This window comes from Terrapene carolina, unplaced genomic scaffold (genome assembly GCF_002925995.2).
Source record: "Terrapene carolina triunguis isolate 2854851 unplaced genomic scaffold, T_m_triunguis-2.0 Scaffold58, whole genome shotgun sequence".
NCBI classification, from domain to species: Eukaryota; Metazoa; Chordata; order Testudines; family Emydidae; genus Terrapene; species Terrapene triunguis.
This window is the reverse complement of record NW_020664409.1, coordinates 58,475,734-58,496,209: the sequence shown is the minus strand read 5'-3', so window position 1 is coordinate 58,496,209 and position 20,476 is coordinate 58,475,734. Positions and strand designations below refer to the sequence as shown.

The window sequence follows — 20,476 nt, the reverse complement described above, 5'->3', positions numbered from 1 at the left end:
TGAGAATGAAAGAGTTAGTCCTTATTGGTGGTTTTCTTCATTAAATTTTCATTTCTCGTCCAAAAGTGATTTTTTTATTTTATCATTTCACTTTTGGTCATTGGTTTCTTCTGGAACTTTTGTAATTACTTGTTCATTTTTCCATCTGTAGCCATGATCTTGGCTTTCTATCTTCACCAGTAGACTCAGAAGTCAAATATTGTCATTATTAATGAAATCCTAGATCCTAAATTTGCTTCTGAGAATTTCCTTTAATTTCTCTTTTTAGACCATCTTCAGCAAATTAGATCATGTTTCCTGTTCCTTAATGGTTTTCCTAAACATTTTGGGAGTTCTGCTCCCCTTCCTCTCCCCAAGGTCCTTATCTTGTCTCCTTATGTGAAATCTTAGTGCGTTCTTTAATAACACTTAATTTTCAGGTTAAGGAGCAGTATATCAGAGTCTATTGACCCAGGCTCGGAGACTCACTGCTGCAGGTGTTTTTGCAGTGTAGACGTACCCATGGGCATAGCGCATGGTTTTACCAGCCACTTTGTGTATGTCTACACTGCTGCTCCCCACCCAGGTAGACAGATTCTTGCTAGCATGCTAAAAACAGCTAGGTGGACGTTGCAACACAGGCTAGCGTACAGGCACGCAGGCTAGTGTACAGGCTCCCACGCTCACCAGAGCCCATGCTCCAGCCTGAACCACAATCTCCACCAGGCTATTTTTAGCGCACTAGCTTGAGCCCCACCAGCACAAGTTTGTCTATCCAGGCTGGGAGGTTCACTCCCAGCTGCAGTGTAGACATACCCTAAAAGATCTGGCAAACTTGTACCAGTATTGGAATGGGTAGGGTATTGCTTTTAGCTGCCTCTTTGGTCACAGGCTTACAACAGTGTTGCAAAATAGATAGTCTTGGACAGCTAGGCCAGATTTATTAAACAGAAAGCAAAAAGAGAGTGATAGGAAAGAGGAAAAATAAGGTGGGGGGGAGAAAAGGACATGTGGGGAAGAGGGAGGTGTATGACAACAGGAACCCAAGTCTCGTATTCTGGGTGCTGTTCATGATTTAGCTCAAGTTGGTGGAGATGGTGATGTCATCTGGGTCCCTCTCTCTGGCCTGGAGTGGCCAAGACAACTCTCAGGATCACGAGGATGAAGGCCCAGTGGTGTCAAGGTGGATCCTGGGGTGGCAGCCATGATGATAAAATGGTAAAGCTTGCTCTTTTCAGTCCATCTGTCCTTCATGCCGGCATCATAATTATACCTCCCCAAAAATCTTTTTTAAGGACCCCCAAAACGGGTGATAAGCAGAATAGCTCACCTTCTCGTTATTTTGTCGACCATTTAGGCCTAATTTTTGACACACCTATTTTGGTTTATTAATTTCTAGTTCCAATCTCCTCTTGTTTACATGATGTGATGTTAACATAGTCCTTGCATTGTATTAGTAGATCTTTTTGTTTGAACTAATTCAGCCTTTCTGTCTCCTTTTTGTCTCTTTTCTATCAACGTTCATTGTTACAGGTTCCCATAACATTTTGTGAACCTTCATCCACATTCCAACAGTTGAGATCACAATAGGGATAGACCTACTAGACCCCTGTTGTTACAACTCTTTAGGAAAGCCTCAGTGTTACAGAATTGCTATTACCCTGTTTCCCTGAAAGTAAGACATCCCCCGAAAATAAGACCTACTTCCAGTTTTGCCTCTCGCTGTAATATAAGGCATCCCCCCGAAAATAAGACCTCCCCGATAATAAGGCCACCCCGGAATATAAGGCCCCGAAGCTCCAGGAAAAATAAGACCTCCCCTGAAAATAAGACCTAGCGCATCTTTGGGAGCAAAAATTAATATAAGACACTGTCTTATTTTCGGGGAAACAGGGTAGTTGTCTTAGTTAATTTCTAAACAAAAATTAGTTATGTTCTGTTACTCTGACTGGATTAGGACATTGTAACAAAATGTAAGACGCACCTTGAGTCACTTTACTTTTGACCCAAAAGCAGTTGCAGACCTTGATCAAGCCCTCCCTCTTCCCCCTGCCCTTTTTTTTAGATGCTCCAAAAAATGGTTGAGATATGTCTGGAGTTACTCATTAAAACCTGTCACTTACAAATTCAAGGGTGCAGAAACAATTGGTTCTGCTTTGTGAATTCAGAATTAGGGCTTTGCAGACTGCTCGGTTTCAGGTGAGCTCTGGGGAGTCTGTGCAGAGTGTATTCTATGGTGTTCGCCAACAGGCGGTTCATAAAAGTTCCTTCAGCTACCCTACCTGTTTGCCCAGCCCTCTGTAGGTTTGGTGCCTTCAGAAGAAAACCAGTGGCCTGCTCCTGGGCTGCTTCTTCCTGAGCCTCGGTCCTCTCACCTGACCCCTGACACCATCACAAAGATCTCATGGGAGTACGTCCAGCAGAAAATTTGGGGGCAATTTGTTAATGTCAACAGGCTTTCCAATTCCTGACTGACAATCTGAGGGGTTTGGCAGGAAGGCTCCTTCTCCCACCTCCCCAAAAGCCAGAGTGAGCTGCTTTAGTAAAATCAAAGGTAGAGATGTCTAATCCCTAACACAGTAACTGGAGAACACACTAGGGATTACAGGGCTTCTCTTCCATATGTGGTCACTAGGGATGATGGGGCATTTCTGGTCCAGAGCCCAGTATTCTGACAGGAATGTTTTCCCTTTTCCTACTGCAGTATAGGAATGTGTGTGCTGGGGATTTTGGTGCTTCCTGGCCACCCCTAGAAGGCCTCTGGGAAATCCACTACCCCTTAAGGCTGTAGGGAGGTGTAGTAGAGGGCCATTTGTCCCCAGGAGATTGGAATGGAAGGGGAAACCAATTATTGGGTCCCTCTGAAGGTGACAAAAGGTAAGAAAGGGCAGGGGAGGGATCTTTTAGTATTGAGGTGATGGGAGATGTGCGATGTCTATGAAGGAGGAGATTGGGGTCTCGTGGAAATTCATGCTAGCCTCTCTCCAAGCAGATTTGCTAAGGGTAGTTTGCCAACACCCTGGCAACAGACCCTGAAGGTTCGTGTTCACAAAATACACATGTGGTTATGGTCAAAAACTGCAACTTTGAACCGTTCTGTACAGAACATCCCTCCCAGCCTCTAAGCAGGAAAAATATTACTGTTTTGGTTTCTTTTTATTTTAAGTAGACATCTACTGTGTAACTGAAGTTTTGTTGTTCATTATGCTGACTAGTATGTCTCAGAGAGAACTCAGGTCGTGGAAATTGTCTGGGGAAGGATTTCATAGCAGCAGGAAGAAATCCAGAAATGGCAGTACAAATGTTGCTTTTGATTGGTTATTGCAATCTGTTAAATTGATGTGGAGGTGGGAACACTTATTACATATGAACTGGTGAGTTGAGAAGCAGAGATTTTATTTTATTTTGGCCAGTAGCAGTTTAAATTGTAATTTCTTGTGTTTCTGTTACTATTTTTTGTAAAGGGTAGGCCAAGATCTTATAGTTCTAATTTGTTGAGAGAAGGCTCTAACGCCTCTTCTGGGAAGCCATTTTTCAGCCCTGAATTCAGTTTGAATATCAGACCCAAAGTGTATCAAAGTTTCTCAAAGATACTTGTAGAAAATTGATGGATTTCTAGATCTAAATGATAATTGTAGTGTGCTAGAGTTGCATTTACAGGAGACTTCCTGTGAATCTGAGTTTCCTGTTTTAAAAAAAGAAAAAGAAAAATTTAAAACACACATGCAAACAAAAAATAAGATCCCTAACACAAATTATTTATACACAAAAATAGGGTTTAAAATGAGTTTTGGCAAAATGGTGAGTTCACATAACTATACAAATATTCTTTCTAATGTTAATTCTCTTTCCTTAGTGTCCTTATCTGGGCGTATATCAGTGTAATGCATATCAGCAGAAAGCAGAACTTTTTATAAAACGCCTTGCTAATTGACTCACTATTGCTGGATACTCATTCATTGCCACAAGATGGTAAAGCATTGAATAAGCAGCTAGAACAAAATGGATTAACAAGCTTAGTTTGTTACTGAAGTTATTATATTTTCATATTATGCAGTGATCATAATACATTTTAAGACGCATGGAAACCAGCCTCATGGCAGTGTTAAATTCTGGGCATTCAAATGAGCCCAACTGGCTGCCAAAGTTGGGAGTTTAAATTGCCTGTCAGGAATTAGTACAAAGTAAAAATGAGTACAAATATGTGAAGTAAAGAAAGAAAGGCAGTTATGTTGTGTAGATTTGTTTATGGTTTGATTCCCCACCAAATTTAATCTTTTTTCTTATTTGAGCTCGCCACCCCCCCACCCTCCTTTGTGACTCATTTGATTGCTCTCTTACTATGTGGGGACTTGTGGGTTGCAAAGGAAAATAGAAGTTGTCAGTTATAATTTTGATCTATGTTGTGATATCTGTTGCAATGCCAGATATGGTTGTCTGCTAAGCTTTTTTTTTTTTTTTTTTTTTTTTTAAATGAAAATACTAGATCCGAGACACAAACTGAAATAAAGTTTGTAATGTTAGCGGGAGAAAATAAATAGAACATTCTAGCTTTTTTTTAAACCACCAATATTTGAAAGCCAAGAAATTCAAAATTAAGGTTACACTTCAAGCAATTATGGAAAGGATAATTTGAAGGCGACTTGCAAAAAGGAAAAGAATTTGTGCCCTTTGTTGTTTATTATATAAAAGAAGGCCCAAAACGTAATTGCACAATGTTCATCTTAGTTTTTTTTAACCTTAGAAGTGCGATGAATATCAAGTATCATCATACTTACTTTTGCTGGCCATCTCTTTGGAGGAGCGGAGAACTAGACTGGGAGCTTCCTTAGCTCTTAATTGAAGGGTGGGTTATTAAATGTTCAGCAAAGAAATCCTTCCTCCCAACTCTTTCTATGGCTTTTGAATTAAATAGACTTGAATAAAAACACACACAAAACCCAGTATTTTAAACAATTGACTGTGCCTTAGGAAGTGGGAGAATGGAAAAGGACAATTAGTTTCAAACCTGGGTTCATGAGGCAAGGCATTATAGTAGAAATGACCTGGTTTGAACACACTCAGCTTTCCCTGAAGTCAGTAGGAGATGAAAATCTCTGAAAATCAGGCCACTTATTTAATTGTTGAACTTTAAGCAGAAAATGTTGGCTTTGATGTCTCTCACAATACATAGAAATTGCTGATTGCCTTCAGAAGCATAAAACAAACAGACTACTTTAAAAAATAATTTGTGGTCATTTCTCTAGGGAGTTTTTGCTAGTTCCCTTAACAAGAACCATCTCAATCATTCATTTTCGGAAAGTCAGTGAGAATCAGTGGCTCCTCTGAACCACCAGGTAGTAAACAGAAAAATTAAGGAGGAAAGGGACTTTCAGAGAAGCTAAATGATTCCTTTGCATCATATAATAAAGAAAATAGATACTGAGACGTACTCTTATAAGGTATCAAAGATGAGGTACTGCTGGAGTTTGCGGTTCCAAGAGGAGGTGCTGAACAGACCAATGAACAGTAACAAGTAACCAAGAATTCTGAAGGAAAGTGAGAAGTGAATGGCTGAACTGTTCATAAATAGAGGTGGTCAAAAATTTCAAAATTTGATTTTCTTTTAATGAAAGATGGTGAGAATTTCCCCAAAGTATTTACCCAGTTTTCAACCAGTTCTATTAATTAAAATATGAATTCTCTCATTAAAATCACCTGCTATACTGGAGGTCTGGAAAGCAGCAAATGTTTGATCTTCATAAAGGGTGCAGGTGATCTTGGAAATTACAGGTCAGGTGAGCTATACTTCCAGGTAAATTGGTTGAAACGATTATAGAGTTATAAAACACTTAGATCAATATGGATATGACATGGACAAACATGTGAGGCTTCTGAATTCTTTGTGTCATCAAGATAGTGGATAAAAAGAACTAGGATATAGAATTTATTTGAAATTTCAAAAAGCTTTTGGTGAAATCCCACACTATTCTGGAAACTAAGTAGTCATAAGGTTAGAGGTAAAGTTTTGTCCAGATTAAAAACTGGCTAAGAGATGAAAAACAGAATGGGAATAAATGGTCAATTTTCACCATGTCAAAACTTTAATTGTGTAGTGTCCCAAGAAATTCCATGTTCGGTATTTTCACTTGTCAATCAGAATAAGGGTTAAGTGCTGAGGGGGGCAAAATTTACTATTGAGACACAATTATTTAAGATCGTAAGGAGTAGAAAACACTGAGGAATTTCAGAGGAACATAACAGGGCTGGGCAACTGGGAAGCACAATGACAGATTAAATTTAATTTTGACAAATGTAAGGTAACACACATTGGAAGGGATGATATGAACTATTTGTGCACAACATGAGATTCCAAAGTAACTGAAACCATTGAGGAAAAAGACCTGGGCATCATTGTGGACATCTCACGGGAACTTCTGTTTTATGCACAACAGCAATCAAAAAGGGAAATATTAGGATGTTGAGTGAACAACAAGGGGGGACATCAAGGAAACTGAAAGGTAGTTAATTTAAATTGATAAATGAAAACACTTTTTTTACATAACACATAATTAGCCTATGAAACTCACTTCCAAAAGATATAATTGATGGCAAAAAATTCACTTGGATTCAAAAAGGATTAGACATTTATTTGGATGCAAACATCTACAGTTACATTAAATGGGATTGTTTAAAAAGTTATGTAATTATCATATTTCAGGGCAGAAGCCAATGTCTAATTGCTTGGAGCTAGTAAGAAACTTCCCCTTATGGGCAGGCTGTTCTATAAGGGTTTCTCTCTTTAAAACCTCTAGCCCAGCTAGCTTTGGAGAAAACCTGCAGGACTGATGTGGCATTGCAATTGCTATGTTGACAGTTTGCGAATGAACACAGCATTTTCTAATATAATGGTAGTTTGTATATCTCATTAGAAAAGAATGTCTCCTTAGTAGTTTTAGATGACAAAGCCACTCTGTTCAGTTTTTAGGTCTTGTACTTTTACTGTTTACAAGATGACACTTTTCTTATCTGAAAAGATATACCCTTCATCATTGATATTAATTCATAACTGATCACCTGTAAATGAGATAACTGCTTAGACTCTATGGTTTTAGTATCCTAGTCTAGCTAAGTGCTTCTGGAGACTCGAAGCACAAAACTCTGCTTGCTCAAAAAGCTTGTTAATGGGTCCCAGATGACATAGCTATCAATTTTTTAGTATCAGATATACATGCTGTATCCATTATAACTTTCACTTAGAGGCAGACTCGACCTAACTGTACAGTAGCTTGTAAGGTTTTTCTCTTATTTTCATTATGAGAGGGGGACAAAATTTAGCAATGTTAGTTGAAGTGAAATTACATATCTGAAAAGAAAACGTATGGTGTGTATGACGACACTGAGACAACTGATGTCTTTCCAAGAACTGCAAGACTTTTTTGTTCTTTTTTTTTTTTTTAACATTTCCCAGGTTGTTTAAATGTGCTTTGTAAGCAATGATAAAATGACAAGTTATCATTGATCTGTCCTTTCCTCCATCTCCGAGGGATTCATTAAATAATGCATGTACCCATGTGAATTACCCTTCTTCACTATACTATCCCCAGACCATTAGCCAAATATAGCAATACTAGCATCTTTCAACCCCTAGAAACCCTTTGGCTTTCATTTAATTAAATTATCCCATTATGAAAACTCTTATAATGAGATTAAATTTAATTATTTATCAGACACTTATTTGCACTAGGGATCCTATCAATTATGTATGGTAGTGCTAAACATTTTTCAATCCATCACCTTTTCTTTTCATGGAAGGTGCAATTTATTAAGTGCATCTGAAGTACTGTAACAGTAGAGCTATAGTAGAAATATGCATGCCATCCTGGTTCAGTTAAGAGCAAATGAAATGGGAAAGTAGAGAGGAAAATTCATTTCCCATTCATATTTAAATACAAAACACAGATACAGTATCCTGTGTTGCTTTAATTATTTGGTGTAACTTTTTCAAGTGTTGTTTAATAAGGCTTGCAACCAGTCTCTTTGGATTTGGTTTATTTTTTCTGGTTGTATTATGCCATGTTGAGCAACTAACAGATACCCAAGTTATGCACAGAAGTTTTATTGTCTAATTAGAGCATTTAAAAGAAAATATATAAGATAGCTTAAACTGATATAACTATTAAGCATATAATAATTTCTTATGCATTACTGGAAGAATATAACATTCTGAGAATATAAAGTAATTGACCGTAGAACTACATTTTAAGGATGCACTTAATGTATGTAGGAAATAAAATGTCAGTAACCAAGTCTGCAGTTGCCAGAAATACTGCATCACTCGATCTTTCAAAAAAAGATAGAAAGAGGAAAACATTTAGGTTTCCAAAAATTGTTTCAAATGGAATACTTTCTGGTGAATGTTATGAAGAAGACATAAATGTCAACACAGCTCAGAGCTCTTTTTTATCAGATCTCGTCAATATGTAATTAATTATTTATCTGGAGTTCTGTGGGGCTCAGGGCAGGATTTCAGAGAGCTTGTCATTTTCAAAATTGCATAGTCATCACAAGATTGCTTGTTTTTCGCTTTTACAAATAACATGGACATAACTGATCAGTGGCATCTGGTTAGGTGATGTGTACAACTGAATGGTAAACTTAACAACAATAGCCTTTAAATATAGCAAATGCTTTTAAAATGTTACTAAATTCTATCCACCTTCAAGAATGCTCATGTTTCTTGTTCAAGTGAGACTGTACGGGGGAAGGGTGTCAAAGTGTTTTATACCCTTGTTTCCTCACGTTAGTGCTGAAAGAGGATGTTTGCTTCATTAACTTAGTAATTCACTGCTAGAATAAACTAAATATTTGAGAGAATTTAACTGAGAATGGCCACAAATTTTGACAAATTACTATTGAATATTTTAATCCTTCTCATATTGAAAGAACTAGATATGATACATATAATTAATAGAAAAATAACACATCTATCATGTTATCAAAGGCTATATAATGTAATACATGGCACTTTCCACCTGAGATAATAAATATTAACTGATTAACCCTCACTACACTCCTGTAAATTAGATAAAGATAGGTAAGATATTTTGATAGCCATTTTCCAGATAGGGAGACTGGGGCACAGCAAGCCAGTGTCAATGCCAGGATTAGTAATCAGGTCTCCTGGTTAGCAGAACCAAGCTATGAGAACAAGTACAAACTCCTACTATAGCTATAAAATATAATTTTGCCCAAAAAAATGTATCACACTTTAACCGATGGGATTGCCATATACAAACAACTGTATGGTGAAATTAGAGTTAGAACGCACATTAGAATCTACAACAAGGTATAATAAAAAATTTAGCAAAAAATAGAAAGGGGGTTAAATAAAAGTTATAGAATTAATAGAAGTTAAGAGAAGAACTCTTGTCTCTTTTGCCATTGGTACAATGTTGTTGTGAATGCTGACTGAGCAGTTCTGTACAATTATATCTGAAGGTACAGATCTCCTTTCAAGGGCTTACATACTAGTATATGCTCAGTCAAAACAGTTAGGACACATTTAGGTGGATGCCAGCATTGGTTGGAGGTGGTGGTGGTGGAAACCTGGAAGGACATTTCTGAAGGTTTTGCAGAATAACTATGTTTGAAGGAGGGATTTGAAGGTGAGGGGTATTGCTGTTTAGTCTTTGAGCGAAGAGTAGGAGCCACCAGGGAAGAAAGTGTGAAAATGAGAGTGGAATAAGGATACAAGAGTAGATAGGAGTAAGTGGAGGATAGGAGAAAACAGAGATGTCTACAGGAGTGGACTTGTTCAAAGCCTTGACTGTGCATATGAGATACTTCAGTGTGATTTAGAAGGCAAGGAGAAGCCAGTTAAAGGATGTGGATCCTGAGAGTGGAATGCAGAGAGCTGGACAGGGTAAGAAGAGTGTTTAATAATAGTTTTTTGGATAGGCTGGAGTGGAGTGAACTGAATAGCAGCGAGTCAAGAAAGGAGGATACCGTAGCCACTATGAAAGATGATCAATGATTTTTAGGACCCTTTGGGATACAGAGGGCAGGACAGATGTTAAGGTACTTTAAAGAAAGTACTGACAATATTTGGTGCATGGAGTAGAGAAGAGTTGAATATGCCATTGAAGTTGTGAACTTGGGTGACAGGGAGGCTGGTGAAATTTTCTATTATAATTGAGAAGGGAAGGATGGCAAGGGTTTGGAGGGAAAGAATTAAATTTTCACCATGTTGAATATGACTTGGTGGTGAGACAACCAGGACGAGAAGCGAGAAAGAGCATTAAAACAGCTTGACCACAGCTAGAGAAGATATGGATAAAGAAGTGGATTTGAGAGTCATTGGCATAGATATATTTAAACTATGAGAGTAGATTGAATCACGTAGAGTAGAAAAAAGGAGATTCCTAAGGAACTTGTAGGGATACCAATGGAGAGCAAGAAGAGGGAGTAGTAGAAGCCATTGAAGGAGAAACTGATTGGTTTTCTTCTGTACATTATGTAAGTAATTTTATGGTATGTATGTTTTGTTGATGACTCTTAATAAAAAGAACACAATCCTCCTTTCCCCACCCCACAAAAACTGTATATTTTTGCCATTAGCTAACCGTTCCAAGCATTTAATTTAAGTATTCAGAGTAACTAGGATTCGGAAAGCCGTAAATCTTAGCAAATACTTGATTCTTCTCCCTGTCTTTTGCATTCTGAATCTTGAAAGCTTTGTGGGATGACTGGCTGGCAGACCACGACTATATTTGAGATTGAGGATTGGTAAATTGGCAGTTTTCCCCTTCCTCCTTTCGTTTCTTGAACTGACTTTTTTTTTTTTTTTTTTTTTTTCATTTTTAATTTTAGCCTGGGGGATATTGGGCAATAATTTAGCAAATGAGCTGGATGTGTGCATGAATCTTTTATACCTTGAAAATATCTACACCCAGCCACCTGTTTAAATTATGACCAACCATGTGGAAATTGTTTACTGGTAAGTCTATTCTAGTTTTATGCGTATATTTCACAAAGATTTCAATATTTTTAAGTCATCTGTGATTGTAGGTCCTTGTTTATTTCTCTTTCTTTTTTCAGGTGATAGTGATTATTCTCCGAAGAGTTATTTAACCCCTTTTGCTTCCTGCAAATTCAAATTCAAAATGAACATGTAAATAGATTTGATCCTCAGTAAGAGCTTTAGATGATGGAATAGTAAAGAATCTGCACATCCAGCTGGTATCATGAACAGTCTTCCAGGAGCCTGTGGCTCCATAAAATGGTCCACAAAGGAAAAATTCCAAGACTGAAGATCCCAGTCAGCCAGAGAGGTGATCACTGGCAAGCTACTGCTTCTCCTTGATGTTTTCATCATTAATAAAGCAAGCTGATATCGCGAACGTCCTACATAAGCTTTTCATTTACAACTTAAGAGTGTAAAGCAAGAAAACTTTCAGAGTAACATTTTCTTATGATCCTAGAATAAGTTAAATTTTAATTAAATGCAAAAACTTGTTAATAGAATACTATACAAAAGTCAAGACATCAAAATGTTATAGTTTTTAGACTTTGCACGTGTCAAGCTTTAAATCTTTGCATTGTTAAATGTATACCTAAATGTCTTCAAATTATATTAAATTGACAAGTAAGGTTATGATAACTTTTTTTATTCCTGATTGTTGTGCATTTTTTCAAGCACTAAATTAACATAGTTCTACATTTAATTTCTTTGTTTTAAAAATCATTTAAGGAAAAGGGAAATACAATTTGTGCATGCTTAATAATGATATCACTTAGAGCCTTTGAAGTTTCCACCTTGTTGAGCTGAATGGGGTGGGGAGTGGTTGTGTTCACGGCTTGTCTGCTGTTGCTGTTTGTTCAGAAACAGTTTTCTGCAATTTTGGGTTAACAGAGGAATAACATATCAGTTTACATTATGATATCTATGTCTTAACAATATAGAAAATTTGATTTAAAAAACAACTCTTCACATTATAAAACACAGCAAAATTTGTGAAGAAACCTTAAAATCAAGGGACCTTCAATTTTTTTTAGTTCTTGTCGTACTTTTGTGTGTGTGTGTGTGGGGGGGAGGTTGTTATGGAGAGTGCAGTTGTTGCTTCTGTTTCAGTGGAACATCGACAGTTTTCCCAGTGCAGATTGTCATAGCTTGAAATTACCATCCTCTGTGTCTAGCAGACTCCATGTGGAGATGAATAGTGTTACCAGGCATCCAGTTTTCGACCAGAATGCCCAGTCGAAAAGGGACCTTGGCAGCTCCAGTCAACACCACTGACTGGGCCATTAAAGGTCCGGTCGGTGGCGCAGCGGGGCTAAGGCAGGCTCCTTGCCTGCCCTGGCTCTGCGCAGCTCCTGGAAGTAGCTGGCATGGCCCTGCGGCCCCTAGGTGCAGGGGTGACCTTGGAGGTTCTGCGCGCTGCCTGGGCCCTGAGCACTGGCTCCGCAGCTCCCATTGGGCAAGGGTGTTCAGTTTTCTGATATCAGAAAGTTGGAAACCCTAGAGGTGAAGGAGGGAGAATTTGTGGTTCTTCCAGCCACTGTGAAGCTATCTGTCTTCACTTTGGGGCCCAGGGTGCTGGAACGCTTCCTTACTTCCTTGAAATAGCCTGAGGGTCTCCAGGATTCCCAGCCTACTATACTAAGACCGGGTTTATATAAAATGAAGTCATTCTGTAGCTCATACACACAGTCATTCTTGTGGGGGGGTGGGGGAGGCAGGGGGGTTATTGCTGTTTTTGGAGTTGCTAAGCCAAGAACAGCCCTCTTCCCTCAATACATCCATAATGTGCTCTCTCATTTTATTCTCTTATACTCAGCCAAATAAACACCAGTATCATAAATATCTCTGCAGGTTCTTGTCACTTCAACGGGAAAATCATTTCCCTTACTGATAGCCAGTTCACTCTTGATCATCTGCTAATGGTGAGATGGAAGAATTGAACTTCTGATGAATACTGCAGAATGTTCATGAAGTGATGTGTACTCCAGATGAGAGAGGATAGCTACTTCCTTGGCCATAGCTGTGTACAACATCAGTTTGAGATGCCTCTCAATTTAGGACACTGGAATGACTTATAATATGGAAGAATGGACCTCTCAAGCTGAGATGCATGAGCTCTGGCAAGAAGAAAAACTCAGCGAAAAGGTAGAAGGTTTCTGCATCTGTAGTTTCCTTTCCTTTCCTCCATTGACTCTATGATGAACTTGTTTTCTTGAGATGCAGTTTTACTACTGTGGCTAGGTACATAAGAGATTTCCAGTGACTGAGGATGTATCGCATTATTACTTCTCTCAATCCAAAGAAGTTGCTCTGTCAGCAAAAAAATGGAATTGGCTGAGGTGGGAAAATTGGATTAAATAAAAACCCTCAATATAATTTGGTTTGATGATCATATAGTCTGTTTTATTTCTACAGTTTTACACTGTGTTGCATTCTGAATGCAGTGTGTGCAGCAAATTTGCTTCTATAGTTTGAGGACCAGTGGGACCTACAGGGAGAGAGCTACTGATGAAGTGAAGAACTGAAAAATAATAGTGTGTGGTTTTCTCTTGTCCTTACTCTTCTGGTTGATTTCTAGCAAGGGAGGCTAGACTTGAAAACAAAAAAGGTGCATTGTTATTGATATTTCCAAGTTACAGTCACCATTTATTCTGTAACAGAAGCTAAGTATTATTACTAATTACTAGGTGCATAGTGTGTTTTGTTAAATGCAAGAGTAATTTTAAATATAATTTGTATTTTGTTGCTGCTTTATTCTCATTAATTTCTTGAATATTTAAAGACATTAAACATTTGCATTTTTACACATCTACACATCTTTCAGTGCTTGGCTCGTTGATCAAAATACACAGGAGAATAACAACATAGACACATGAATGGATTTAACTTTATTAACTTGAATATTCAAATGTTGTGGAGAGGTTGATCTCTGCCTTAACTAGTAGGCATTAATTGGGTCCAATAGAAGGATGAATGACCTCACAACCAAGGAATGCTCCCTTAGCTAAATCCCTTGTAGCCCATTGCTGAGTATCACCATCTTCTCCTGGAAAAGGTAACACAACTAACCTAGGGATGAGAACTGGCTCTTGTAATCAAATCCCCAGTACTCAATTCATAATTCAGCCCAGTGATTAAATCCACCACTCTGTCTCCAGGAGGGGGAACGAACATTCAGGTGAGGAGCTCAGTCTGGGAGGATTTAAGACCTCCTCTCATTCACAGGCTAAATGGGTCCACCAATCTCTCCTGGGGCCTGTACTCAGGTTTATCCTGGGTGCTGGCCCCTTGAAGCCTCTGACCCTCACTGAGCACTCACTGCAAGTTGTTTTCTTTTATTACCTCCTCTTCTTTATTTTTTTTAAATGTACCCTGTCTTATCCTTATTATGTACCAGTATGTTCCAGGATGTTATGAGTAAGGTGGAAAAAAAACCCACTGGATATCTTGTCAGTCTTGCCCCAACGGAAAAATTCTTTCCTGATTCCTAAAAGATTAGAGGCACAGCAAACCTGGAAACTCGCTATGACAACTACACTGCCTGTTGGGTAGGGTGGGTGGACAGGCAACTTTCAACACCAAAATGCTTGAATACACAGGGAGGCAAGGTTTGCTGGAACCAGTCTGCTTTCTCCCACTCTTGAATTGGCCAATGGGCAGCTTGGGGAGGTGGAGGTGTGCTCCACTGTCTCTGCCACACACATGAACTCTGCAAGAATTCTGGGTGTGGAGAGAGGACAAGGATGAGTGCACACCCATCCTCCAACCAGGACCCTATGGGTTGGCCATTCCCCATCAGTCAAATTAAACTCCCCCTGCTAACATGAGAAGAGAGATTCTCAGTGGGCTCAGTTTAATGCCCATTGCTGTTTAGCATGTATAGCTACAAATACTAATTAAGGATCATGTTCTAACTGGACAGTTATGGGCAGAGCTTGCCTTTGTGGTCCCATAAAGCCAGCAGACATGGGATCCCCATTATTTTAGAGGTCCAAGAAGTATAAAAGAATCTCAGCTTTCATTTTATTAAAAGTAAGTTTCTTGGCTTTTTCCTTGGGAAGTAGCCTTGAAAATATAAACCAATAGCGAGGATTTTCTGAGGCTCACAGGTTACTCACCATTCCCTCACAGCCACCAAGGACTGGGTTTTGGGATTCAGAGGAATCCTAACCATAGGTCTCTTGCTATTTTTAGGAAGATCCCAGAATCAAGTTGATAGTTACAGGTGACAATGCTGCCCAAACTGCTGTTAACATCACTTTGGTTCTGCGAGCCCCCACCAGCTGGCTGCCTGAGGCTGAATCAGAACCTCTGCTGGGCAACCAGTTTGACCTCTAGCCAAACAATGGGAAGCTTAACAGCATATAAAGCAGAATCAGGGCTACACCGAGGTCTTGGGGGGCCCAGGGCAACATCTGAAACTGAGGTCTCCTGCCCGTCCCAAAAAATTGCCATGCAGACAATAGAGGGTAAGAAGAGGGCCCAGACCTGTAAGTTTGCTGTTCTCCCCACAGGCATAACGAGACTCTGCCTTGTGTGTGTTTGTTGGGGGAGACTCTGCCTTGTGTGTGTCCCTGAAGTCCAGTCCCGCTGCTGCTCAGAGAGGTATCCATAATCCAGGCTGTCAGCATGGCAAGTCACCTCAGGCCTGGGCGATGATGCCAACGGCAGCAGCAACAGTTGTTTCTGGGCCCAGTTGGGCAGGGGAGTCTGTCCAGGTTGCAATGCCTCCCACTCAAATTTGGTCTGGCCACTCCTCTGTAGTTTTGGGAGGCCTCTCAAACAAGGAGTGTAGGGCAAACTGCCCCTTTTGCCCCTGCCTTTGTGCAGCCCTGAGCAGAATAGTCAAGGTCACTGAGCAAGGAACTATTCCCAGCTCTGACAATAACTCCCTTTGTGGCTCTGGTTAAGACACACACATGAAAATTTTCATCAGGCACCTGTAGATGCTTAACTTGTACACCCATGTTTTAAAATGTTAGTCTCAACCTCTTTGTGCCTTAGTTTCTACATCTGTAAAATGGGGGTGATAATTCTTACCTACCTCACTGAGGAGTTTTGACAACTATGTAAAGTGATCTAAATCCTAAAACTTACAGATTGGAGGCAGACCCTTCCAGATCCTGCGCACCTAATGAGAGTGGCTAAGGAGAGAGGCACTGTTAAGAAGGGTCTGTTAAGTTTGGAATTATTTCATTAAACCTCTCCAAAATCATCAGGCTAACAATAGTGAGAAGTCATGGACAGGAATCCTTTTTCCAACAAACCAAATGTTTTGCAGGCCCTCCTGAAAATGCAAAAGTGAGACAACTTTGAGTATTGTCTGTTAGATCTTGATTCTTGTCAATCTGGTTATAGACCTGGTTATGGGATGGAGTCTGCCTTAGTAGGAATGATAGATGATATCATCATGAATGAATATCAGATGTTCATGATGATATTGTTAGATCTATCAGTTGCCTTTGATGCCTTTGATCACAAGTGTGTGTGTTTGACTTGCCAGCAAATCACAGTAGAAGTCAATACTGCTGCCCTTATGTGGGTTTGTTCATATCTCTGAGAGATCTCAGAGGGCAGTTTTGGTTACTCATTGTTTTGCTCCAAGTGCTCTCTCATGTGGGATTCAGAAGGGTTTCATTTTGTCCACCTCCCTCTTATATAGTATAGCAGTGCTGTCTCTCTAGTCTGGCTTTGGGATAGCTGCTTCCACAGTTGCTCTCCCTCAGATTGGCTCTCCTGACCTTCCAGCCTGCTTTGGATGCTGTGGTGATTTGCTGCAGTAACTTTGCCCTTGGGTTAAATAATAAAAGTTAAAGTCCATCCCTTCCAGGGTACCCATGTCCAAACAAGAATCTTCCACCCTAGCCTCAAGCTGGGCAAAACCCTTCCTGAGTGTCTGTCTTTTCTTCAGATTTCACTCTTCAGCCCCCCACGCTGGGCTCATCTCTCAGTCCTCAGGCTCTCCTGGGCTCCCTTCAATCTCTCTCTGCTCTCTACCAAGCACCAACTCTTAGGGCTTCCTACCTGGAGTCTCTCTTCTCTTTTTGGTTCTCCACAGGCTTCTGTCTTGTGCCTGGTTTAGTCACATGACCTGCCTGTAATTTTTTCCACATGTGGAGATGAGCTAAGTGTGTCACAGGTAGATCTGGACCCATCTCCCCTTGAAGGGCCAGTCACCTTGTGACATATAGAAGTATAGGAATTGCTTTACCAGATCAAACCTGTGGTCCATCTAGAACAGTGTCCTGTTGCTGGCCAGTGCCAGATGCTTTAGAAGTAAATGCAAGAAATGCTGCAGTAAGCAGTTATGGCATAGCCTACATATATAGAAAATGGTTTGCTAAATCACATCTGTTGGAGGTTGGATCATACTGTGAACAAGGATTCATCCTTTCCAAAACTCTTGGGCTTTTGGGCAGGGGGTGGGGGGGAAAGGGAGGGGTTGTTCAATATGTATCTGAGGCCAATTTGGAAGTTTAGTCAGGAAGTGTGGGCTAATGTGCTCTTTAGTGTACTGCTGATACTCCAGCTCTATTTCTCTGTCTCATCTGATCTAGTCAATTATATTGAATGCTTTAGTGTTTTAATAAAGAGAAAGCATGGATGAGGACTAGCAAGTTGAAGCTCAGTCCAGATAAGACCAATGTGATAGGCTGGGTAAAACATCTGGAAGATGGGGCAAGGCTTTAAGAAGGGTATATACTCACCATTTATTGTTAGAGTTCATAATCTGGGGATACGGTTGCACCCGCAGCTGTTGTTGGACAAACATATAGCAACAGTAAACCAGGAATACTATTTTCTTCTTTGATAGGCCTAGAGATAGTGATGATTTTTTTTGGATGTAGACCTTGACCCTGTAATACATGTCTTTGTCACCTCAAGATTATACTATTGCAACGCATTCCGTAGGGGGTTATACCTTAAATGATTCAGGAAAATGATGTTGGTGTAGTAGGCAGGCTACTGCATTCTAAGCTGCCTAGCTTCTCATGAGCACATGACACCAAATTGGCTGGGTGCAATTTAAGGTAGTGGTTTTGTTTTTGTATTTATAGAGCCCTAAATAGCTTTTATCCTGTCAGTTTGAAAGACCACCTCTCTGCCTACACCACACTGCTACATTTGCAATCCACAGAGCTCTAGCTATCTAAGATGGAGTTGTTGGCAAGGTATAAATCCTGGGGAATCTCTCAACTTTGGAATTCACTCCACCCACATCCTGGGTCCAAAATAAGTTGGATCTGACCTTCAGGGCACCCTGAAAGACTCATCTCATTACCCAAGCTTTGGAGAAGGAAAGGCTGATGCAGATGGGTGTGGTGAGGTATTTTTTGCCTTTGAAATACCTGGTTGGTTATTTCTTATTCTGGTTTTAGGGAAGCTGTTGGTTTTATCTTCATGTAACTATACTTTTAATTATGTCAGAGGCTCCCAGGATAGGCTTTTTTTTTTAGCTTGTATATCTAAATAAATAAGTAAATTGACATAGGATTTGGTAGAAGCAGCTTTGGAACCAGGATAACAGCAGCACTAGGAGTTTTGTAATGTGATTAAGTTGAGACTCTTCCTTCTGTGGATGAAATACTATAGGAGTATCGTGAAGTAGCTATATGGAGAGAGAGAGTGATGTCTCTTGCATATTTATAGATTGCAGAACAGGGAGATGCAAAGACTACATACTTAGAATAGTACACTTACTTTAAATGGTGAAAAGCAGAAGGCAAATTTTCAAATTAGAATGCGAGAATGTAGCCATGTGACTCTCATTAACATTAATAGGAACTGCTTAGCTCAGTCTCTGTGCACCACTTTGAAAATTTTCCCTAGGTGTCTCCCTATGAATATTTATGCAATCAGAGACAAAATGCGCAAGGAAGCAAAACCCCAAGATAGTGACATAACCACCACATTCACACAGAAGCAGAAAACAAACTTGACTGGAAAAAGAGATACTTAAATACAAAAACCCGTAAAATAACTCATTTTTCAAAAATATAAAAAGAGAAAAATACTTTTCTTATTTAGACTTTGAGTCACCTGAACCAGTAAACACTTGTAAAAATAGAAGAAGTTATAGTTAAGGGTATGTAATGAATGGCAGGTGACTGTCTCAATCAAGAGGGTAGATACAGGGTCAGATCTCCCAGTATAATAAGACTGCTTTGCACTGCACTGGCACTGGCCATACAAATCAGTCCCAAAGCTGGCTTAACCTGCTCTGAAGCTGCTCCGTCTGGGGACTGGACCTATGATCAAATAGCCCAGAGATCCGGGGAGCACAAAGTTGGGCTTAGAGCCCACATCTACAGTGTTCTCCAACACTGTTGTACATTAAAAAGTTGGGGTGCTAATGCTTAACCAAATCATGAATGGAGTTAACTTCATTAGTCACCACCTTTGCATTCAATGGCATAAACCCTAAAGCAGATGACTGACATCTGATAGTCTATTCACCAGAAGGGGAAAATGCAAAATGAAGCCATAGTATACATCTGGAAAATGATCATCATCTTTTGCCATCTTCTCCCTCTCCCATGATAGAACTTGAGAGAATGAAGCTCCCCAAAAGAATTTCCAGTCCCAAGAGCATTGTATTACCCTCTTGGCCATCCTAAGATGGCCATCAAAGGGTGCTACAGCTGACTGACAGAACAGTGACCTCCATACAAGGGCTGTCTAGATGCAATAGTACCTTAAAACCTTTCAAGTAAACTAGCCACCCTCTAGCTGCTCTCATATAGTGCTAAACAAATAGTTGTCTAAATAGCTCCTACACCCAGAAACCTGGTCACATGCACCAATAATCTCCCCTCAAAATAGTATCCCTGGATTGTAGTTCAACACCAATTAGTTCCTCGCTCCTATAGGTTAGAATCTTGTCAACTTATCTTAACCTCTCTACCACCACCAACAGAATCCTATGATAAAAGACAACTGTTCAAAGATACTAAAAATAATAAAACAGCTTAACATATGTTCATAGCCCCAAACCTCCCGCATTGGAAGGTCCAGTAGACTTCACATGTAACCTCCCCCTCAAACCGTATCCCTGAATAGCATGCCAGTTAGATCTCCTGGGTCTCCTCCCCACATGACGAAGGCTGCTTGCATCCCCTTCTAAACTGTCTGCCACCAAGGTTAGGATACTGGAATAATTTTAGGAGGAACCTAAAAGAGATGAGGAGAAATGTATAGCAACCTAACCCTAGGGCAAGAAAAGTGGCAAAAAAACCAACCCTCCCTATCAAACACAGAGGTATAGGCAGTGCAGCCTCAGAGGGCAGAATCCGAGGGGAGAACTAGAGGTGTTGTTAGAGGACAAGCCAATGTTGGAGGCAGAACCAGAGCAGTAGTCAGGAGACAAGCCATGGACAGAGTCAGGAGCCAGACTAGAACCCAAAGGCAGAACTGGAGTTGTGGTCAGGAGACAAGCCAGTGGTCAGAATCAGGAGTCTGAAGTTCAGAGGAAGGTGGGGACTAGGGTTGGAGCAG

General features: G+C 39.9%; 1 protein-coding gene across 8 annotated transcripts in view; it reads left to right on the top strand.

Moving 5' to 3' along the window:
• The window catches only part of EYA1 (EYA transcriptional coactivator and phosphatase 1), a 253,329-nt gene that overhangs the window by 84,009 nt on the left and 148,844 nt on the right, over positions 1-20,476 (top strand). The window contains exon 1 of one of the 8 annotated variants that reach the window (XM_026662515.1): positions 12,881-13,126. The exons of the other annotated variants lie outside the window; for them this stretch is intronic. The gene's annotated coding sequence lies outside the window, so the exon portion shown is untranslated. Of the gene's footprint in view, positions 1-12,880; positions 13,127-20,476 lie in introns of those variants that run through there. 8 annotated transcript variants of the gene reach the window in all.